The following is a 7,500-nucleotide window of genomic DNA, read 5'->3' as shown; positions in this document are numbered from 1 at the left end:
GGAAATAAAAACTGGACCAAACCCCAAACTCTCCAAGAGCGCAAACAGGAATGCGTGTGAAACGCGATCAAAGGCTTTCTCCTGGTCTAGACTCAACAATGCCAGTGGTACCCGACGCTGCTCTGCCCATGCCAAGGCATCTCTAATTAATGCCAGGTTCATGCCACACATACGCCCAGGAACCCCACAGGTCTGATCCGGGTGAACAACCGTAGCCATCACCCTGCCAAGACGCACAGCCATCAGCTTAGCAAAGATCTTATAATCTGCCGTCAGCAATGTGATCGGCCGCCAATTCGCCAGGTCTGCCCTGTCACCCTTCTTATACAGAAGAGCAACATGCCCAACCCTAGCTGACGAAGGCAGAAGCCTAGCCGCAAGCGCTTCCCTATAAACGGCCACCAGATCTGGGCCCACAAGTGACCAAAAGGTCCGGTACCACTCCACAGGGAGACCATCTCCCCCAGGAGCTACTCCAGTTTTCAGGGAGCGCATAGCACTTTCCACCTCCTCTAGCGATACCTGCCCTTCCAAGTCCTCCGCACTATCTCTTGGCAATCGACCAGCCACAGCGTCCAGAAACCCAGCCATAAGACCCGCGCTTGACCCCCTTTGCTGGAAGAGGTCAAGGTAGAAGGCCTCAGCACAGCCCAACATCCCGTCAGGAGTAGACACCACCCGTGCGCCATCTCTCAAGCCCTCAATATATGACCTTTGCTGCCTGCTCCTTACGCTATTGAAGAAAAAGCGTGTGGGCCGCTCATCCATCACAAGTACCTGCCTTCCCGCCTGGACAAAATAGCTGTGAGCCTCAGCCTCGTAGTGTGCCCTCAGGGCTTCACTAGCGCCCCTGAGCCGCCCACAATCCCCGTCTTTCCAGGCTGAACACAAGTCCCTAGACCACTGCCTAGCCTTTACCGCCCTCCTTCTTGCCATCTCCCGGCCCCACCACTGGCCCAACCTGGCAACTCTCTTTTTAAGGTCCTCCCACCACTCCATCTGTGTGTCATACAACACCCTCAGCTTTTGCCACCCCGCATACAAGTGCTGAAAAACCTCGACAAAGGAGGGGTCCTGCAAAACAGAACAGTTCAGTCTCCAAAAACCCCGTCCTCTACAAACTCCCTCCACTTCTATTCTACCTACAACCATACAGTGGTCAGAGGCCCACGAGGGCATCAGGAAGCACGAGTGTACTGCCGTACCTTCCACCACAAACAGAAGGTCAAGCCGAGAGGTATGACCCCTTGAGTTCCTCCAGGTATAGCCTGGGGCCTGCGGCTCAACCACCCTGTATAAGTCAACCATCCCCGCTCCTGACATTACTCGGGCCAATTCCGCCCCCTTCTCAGATTCTATCTCCACATTAAAATCCCCCCCCACTAACAGTTTCCTGTTTGTGCAGAGGAGTGTCTCCAGCTGACGAAAAAACCCCCGTTGCTGCCCTCCTTTACACGGTGCATACACTACTATAGCCCTGTACCCCACCCCCCGCCACTTAGTGTCTACACATAGAACCCTACCCGGCACTACTGACACTACCTGTTCTACTTCCCATTCAAAAGATTTGAACACAACCCCCACCCCATCACCCACCCCCTCTCCCACCCCCCAAACTGCTGGCCCCAAATCCCAATCCTTTGAAAATTCATCTCCCTCCCTGTCTGAGCTCAAGTGACACTCTTGCAGAAACAGAACATCAAAAGAAATGGAATGAAGGCTCAAAAAGAGCGCTGCCCTTTTGAGAGGCTGCTTAATACCCCTCACATTCAAAGTTGCAACAGACAATAAATGCATTGTATCAGAAAGAAAAACAAAAAACAAATTACTTAACACCAGCGTAAAACCCCAAAACTGCCCCACAAAACCACATCCCCAGTAACCAAAACTTTTCTTTGCCCTTCTCTGAACTTCCCACCCCCCTCCAGCACCCTCCCCCGCACCCCTAAACGGGGTCTTTGCCTCCCCCTGTCGATTTTTGTACAGTTTCTTGGTCGCCCTCTCCACCTTTCCCACCCTTCCCGCCCCCCTTCTTAACCCTTCTTGCTAGCACCTGTGTCCACCCCCCCTCTTCCTGCACTTTGCCCATCCCCTCCCCCTCCCCACTATCACCCTCTGTGTCTCCCAACAAATCCTGAGGATGTCCTCCCACCCATGCCTGACTCCCCTCACCCCCCGCACCTGGATCGTTGCAGTCCTTGACAGCTGTCAGACCGAAGAGACAACTGTCCTCCTTTCGAGATCTCTTTGAGCGCCGCTCTTCCATCGCCGTCTCAGCTGCCCTTATCTGGCCACCCCTAAAGGGGTTTGACTCTGTGTCCATCTCCGAGTCCTGTTCTGAGACCACCTCCTCCGAGTCCTCAGAAGACTCCATGAAGGCCCACTCTGGCCGAACCAGCCTCGGGGACGGGGGCTGCTCTTCCTCCGTTTCAGCCCAAATTGCCGCAGTCCCTATGCCCTCCATAGCCGGCGTCGCCGAAAGCGCTGCTCTCTCCACTGGTTGTGCGGCCTCCAGAGCCGCCTCCTGGGATGAACTTCTCTGCGGGGTGTCTTCCGTCTCAACGACTGCTCCCTGGGAACTTTGTGCAGGCTGCCCCGGCCGGTCTAATAGAGTCCCTGGCTCCGGTTCACTGGGACCCGTCGCTGCTTCGTCCCGCCCACCAGGATGGGGGGCACCCATCTCTCCGAAGTCGTCGGCGAACAGGCTTGAAAAAGCACTCCTGCGTGAGGGGCAGTGCCGAAACAAATGCTCCTCGCTTCCACACAGACTGCAGGTTTTAGGCGCCCCACAGTCTGCAGCCACGTGGTCCACAGCACCACACAGACGACACCTCTGCCCAGTGCAATCTTCCTTCATGTGCCCCAGTGCTCCACATCTCCGACAATATTGGGGCTGACCAGGGTAGTGAAGGAAACCCCGGTGAGGGCCGAGCGCGAAGCTTCCCGGGGGGTGAAGCAGACGACCCGGTGCGACAGGATCCATCTTTAGTCGAACCAGGAACCTCCGCTTGCCATTCCATATGCCAAACCGACCCCTCAGCTTTTCGGCAGTGGACACCGAAGTGCAGTACCTGGACAGGAAGGCTCGAATGTCTTCGTCCACCACCCAGGGGTTGTACATATGTACCACGATTGGCACCTCGTCCATGGCAAATAACGGGATAAAGCTGAGGCCCCGAAGCAGTTCCTCCTCTGGGAAACGGGAGCACTTTCCAAAGAACGCTGAGCAGTCCGAGAAAGCATTGAAGGACACCTCCAGGAACCCCGAAGCCGTGAAGTCCTGCAGGCAGAAGATCTTGCCAGGGGTCATGCCGCCGAAGTCCCTCAAAATCCGCAGCGAAACCCAATCCCATCCAAAACGCTTTCTAACATCCTCCATTGCATCTGCCCGGAGCTGTATCCTCACGGAATGTTTCAGCCGCACCACACGGGCCGGCACTTTGGCGCCCCCTCGTGACATGACCTAAGATACTACACTTGATCTTAGCCAAAAGGCCGAGAAGCGATAACCTGTTATTCCCCCTGCCTGGCGGACAGCTAGCTGCCAAACCCTAGCAGACATACGGTAGGTGATAAGTACACTAGGCCTGCTCTTCAACAGCTTTGATCTGACATTGCAACCACTTATAGCTTTGCAACTGCAAAGCCCACAAAAATACATTGAACTCATCAATGTTCCTCTCCACGGAAATCTTTAGTAAAAGGCGAAAGATTTATGCGTGAATGAAGAGAAACCCGAGCTACTGAAGAAGGCCTAGCAGGCCCTGCATATCCGTATCGGAGGAGGACAAAGCAGGATTAGGGTGAGGTCCGCCCTTTGACACTATTGAAGCCAGTGTAAAGTCTTGTATTTGGATAGAAAAGGGGTGGGGACACAGCTGAGAGTTGTGAGCACACTTTGCAGACTGGTGGTTTGGGGCAGGTGCAAGAAAAGAAAAGAAAAGAAAAGAAAAGAAAAGAAAAGACAAGACAAGAAAAGAAAAGAAAAGAAAAGAAAAGCTAGTTTTATCTTTTTTTTAAACCTTGTAATGGTGCACCAAGCCTGGATGTACTGCAATACCAGGGCGATGCGTGGAGCGGACGGAGCAAGCCCCTTTTCCGACTCCCAGCTCTAAAAATCCGTTTAATATTTAGTCCTCATATAGAGGACGTATCAGATATTAAACTGATAAGAACAGATACTACACTTGATCTTAGCCAAAAGGCCGAGAAGCGATAACCTGTTATTCCCCCTGCCTGGCGGACAGCTAGCTGCCAAACCCTAGCAGACATACGGTAGGTGATAAGTACACTAGGCCTGCTCTTCAACAGCTTTGATCTGACATTGCAACCACTTATAGCTTTGCAACTGCAAAGCCCACAAAAATACATTGAACTCATCAATGTTCCTCTCCACGGAAATCTTTAGTAAAAGGCGAAAGATTTATGCGTGAATGAAGAGAAACCCGAGCTACTGAAGAAGGCCTAGCAGGCCCTGCATATCCGTATCGGAGGAGGACAAAGCAGGATTAGGGTGAGGTCCGCCCTTTGACACTATTGAAGCCAGTGTAAAGTCTTGTATTTGGATAGAAAAGGGGTGGGGACACAGCTGAGAGTTGTGAGCACACTTTGCAGACTGGTGGTTTGGGGCAGGTGCAAGAAAAGAGAAGAAAAGGAAAGGAAAAGAAAGGAAAGAAAAGAAAAGAAAAGAAAAGAAAAGCTAGTTTTATCTTTTTTTTAAACCTTGTAATGGTGCACCAAGCCTGGATGTACTGCAATACCAGGGCGATGCGTGGAGCGGACGGAGCAAGCCCCTTTTCCGACTCCCAGCTCTAAAAATCCGTTTAATATTTAGTCCTCATATAGAGGACGTATCAGATATTAAACTGATAAGAACAGATACTACACTTGATCTTAGCCAAAAGGCCGAGAAGCGATAACCTGTTATTCCCCCTGCCTGGCGGACAGCTAGCTGCCAAACCCTAGCAGACATACGGTAGGTGATAAGTACACTAGGCCTGCTCTTCAACAGCTTTGATCTGACATTGCAACCACTTATAGCTTTGCAACTGCAAAGCCCACAAAAATACATTGAACTCATCAATGTTCCTCTCCACGGAAATCTTTAGTAAAAGGCGAAAGATTTATGCGTGAATGAAGAGAAACCCGAGCTACTGAAGAAGGCCTAGCAGGCCCTGCATATCCGTATCGGAGGAGGACAAAGCAGGATTAGGGTGAGGTCCGCCCTTTGACACTATTGAAGCCAGTGTAAAGTCTTGTATTTGGATAGAAAAGGGGTGGGGACACAGCTGAGAGTTGTGAGCACACTTTGCAGACTGGTGGTTTGGGGCAGGTGCAAGAAAAGAAAAGAAAAGAAAAGAAAAGAAAAGAAAAGAAAAGAAAAGAAAAGAAAAGAAAAGAAAAGAAAAGAAAAGCTAGTTTTATCTTTTTTTTAAACCTTGTAATGGTGCACCAAGCCTGGATGTACTGCAATACCAGGGCGATGCGTGGAGCGGACGGAGCAAGCCCCTTTTCCGACTCCCAGCTCTAAAAATCCGTTTAATATTTAGTCCTCATATAGAGGACGTATCAGATATTAAACTGATAAGAACAGATACTACACTTGATCTTAGCCAAAAGGCCGAGAAGCGATAACCTGTTATTCCCCCTGCCTGGCGGACAGCTAGCTGCCAAACCCTAGCAGACATACGGTAGGTGATAAGTACACTAGGCCTGCTCTTCAACAGCTTTGATCTGACATTGCAACCACTTATAGCTTTGCAACTGCAAAGCCCACAAAAATACATTGAACTCATCAATGTTCCTCTCCACGGAAATCTTTAGTAAAAGGCGAAAGATTTATGCGTGAATGAAGAGAAACCCGAGCTACTGAAGAAGGCCTAGCAGGCCCTGCATATCCGTATCGGAGGAGGACAAAGCAGGATTAGGGTGAGGTCCGCCCTTTGACACTATTGAAGCCAGTGTAAAGTCTTGTATTTGGATAGAAAAGGGGTGGGGACACAGCTGAGAGTTGTGAGCACACTTTGCAGACTGGTGGTTTGGGGCAGGTGCAAGAAAAGAGAAGAAAAGAAAAGAAAAGAAAAGAAAAGAAAAGAAAAGAAAAGAAAAGCTAGTTTTATCTTTTTTTTAAACCTTGTAATGGTGCACCAAGCCTGGATGTACTGCAATACCAGGGCGATGCGTGGAGCGGACGGAGCAAGCCCCTTTTCCGACTCCCAGCTCTAAAAATCCGTTTAATATTTAGTCCTCATATAGAGGACGTATCAGATATTAAACTGATAAGAACAGATTTTTTTTTTTTTTTTTTTTTTTTTTTTTTTTATTATAAACTCATTCCCACATACAGATTAACTCAAAACATTTTACACACAAAGAATTTCTCCTCCCCACTTGGCCCCATACCCCTCAGCACTAAGCGAGGTCCAAACAACCAAACGATGTACATAGAACACAAAACCAACAGACGTATTTCACAGACATCAAATATCTTCCCACTTATCCCAACCTACATAAATTCTGCATGCATGAGCCAACACAAAACGAAAAAAACAAATCCTTGCCCAGAGTCAGTAGTGCCCTCTTATGCCCTCCTCCCCCTTTAATTCCTAGGCCACCAAGGGGCCCCTAACACCGTTGTCCCTGAAAACCCACCTCCTTCCAAACTCCCTACTCCCACTCTCACAAAACCCTCTCCACCCTGCTCTCTCCACTGCACTCTGCGAAATTTGTCCCTGAATGCCCGAAGCAGATGTTCATGACCAACCCGTGGGGACTGGCTCCAAATACACTCACACCTTGTGCCCCAAAGAACGCATTTGGCCACTGAGATGGCTTGCCACAAATGCCTTGCCATCCCTGGCTCCATGCGCCCTAGACCACTACCATACAGCACAAGGTCACGACTCATAGCCGCTCCCTGCTCGACGGGCAACCACTCCGAAACGCTCTTCCAGAAGCGCACTGCGACGGGGCACGACCACAACGCGTGATCTATTGTCTCCTCACCTCCACATCCAATCGGACACAGAGGCGTTCGAGTCGAGCCATGCCTATATAACCGCTCCCTCACAGGAAGGCGCCCCAAAGCCCCCAACCAATGCAGGTCCTTACTGGCCCCGTCCAGCCACTTGGGCTGCAAGGCAACCCAGTCCACACCTGGCATGCGGGGCGGTGCCACACCCGTTTGTGCCACATGGCAATCTCTCCATTTGCTGTAGAGTTTCCTGTGATCCAGCACAAGTCCTTCCATTAGGCACCAGGGCTGGTCCCGAACAAACTCAGCCACCTTTTTATAGTGCCATGGACGATCGACTGACCATGGCACCGTGCCTCTCCAGGGGAGCACTGCTCGCAAGGTGAACCCCAACCAAAATCTTGCAAAGAGTGCTGAAATATGGCCCTCTGACCCCCTCACCAGCCTAGCAGTAAAGGACACAAACATAGCCATGGTCTTGAGGGGAGCGCACATGACACCTCTTCCCCCCTTCTCCCGGTCCATGT

At 50.8% G+C, this 7,500-nt stretch overlaps 1 protein-coding gene and 8 non-coding genes across 10 annotated transcripts in view; 1 reads left to right on the top strand and 8 right to left on the bottom strand.

Annotated features, from left to right (window-relative positions):
• Positions 1 to 7,500, top strand: part of LOC132843539 (NACHT, LRR and PYD domains-containing protein 3-like) — a 924,649-nt gene that overhangs the window by 272,462 nt on the left and 644,687 nt on the right. The gene's annotated exons all lie outside the window — the stretch shown is intronic.
• On the bottom strand, positions 3,629 to 3,743 carry LOC132843712 (U5 spliceosomal RNA). Its single transcript, XR_009648241.1, has one exon. It is a non-coding gene; the product is annotated as a U5 spliceosomal RNA (small nuclear RNA).
• LOC132843681 (U2 spliceosomal RNA) lies at positions 4,027 to 4,217 on the bottom strand. Its single transcript, XR_009648218.1, has one exon. It is a non-coding gene; the product is annotated as a U2 spliceosomal RNA (small nuclear RNA).
• LOC132843711 (U5 spliceosomal RNA) lies at positions 4,339 to 4,453 on the bottom strand. Its single transcript, XR_009648240.1, has one exon. It is a non-coding gene; the product is annotated as a U5 spliceosomal RNA (small nuclear RNA).
• On the bottom strand, positions 4,727 to 4,917 carry LOC132843680 (U2 spliceosomal RNA). Its single transcript, XR_009648217.1, has one exon. It is a non-coding gene; the product is annotated as a U2 spliceosomal RNA (small nuclear RNA).
• LOC132843710 (U5 spliceosomal RNA) lies at positions 5,039 to 5,153 on the bottom strand. The gene has a single exon (XR_009648239.1). It is a non-coding gene; the product is annotated as a U5 spliceosomal RNA (small nuclear RNA).
• Positions 5,442 to 5,632, bottom strand: LOC132843679 (U2 spliceosomal RNA). Its single transcript, XR_009648216.1, has one exon. It is a non-coding gene; the product is annotated as a U2 spliceosomal RNA (small nuclear RNA).
• Positions 5,754 to 5,868, bottom strand: LOC132843709 (U5 spliceosomal RNA). The gene has a single exon (XR_009648238.1). It is a non-coding gene; the product is annotated as a U5 spliceosomal RNA (small nuclear RNA).
• On the bottom strand, positions 6,137 to 6,334 carry LOC132843698 (U2 spliceosomal RNA). Its single transcript, XR_009648232.1, has one exon. It is a non-coding gene; the product is annotated as a U2 spliceosomal RNA (small nuclear RNA).

Source organism: Tachysurus vachellii, chromosome 3 (genome assembly GCF_030014155.1).
Source record: "Tachysurus vachellii isolate PV-2020 chromosome 3, HZAU_Pvac_v1, whole genome shotgun sequence".
Taxonomy (NCBI): domain Eukaryota; kingdom Metazoa; phylum Chordata; class Actinopteri; order Siluriformes; family Bagridae; genus Tachysurus; species Tachysurus vachellii.
Note: the sequence above shows the minus strand (reverse complement) of the source record. Positions and strands in the feature narration are given on the sequence as shown.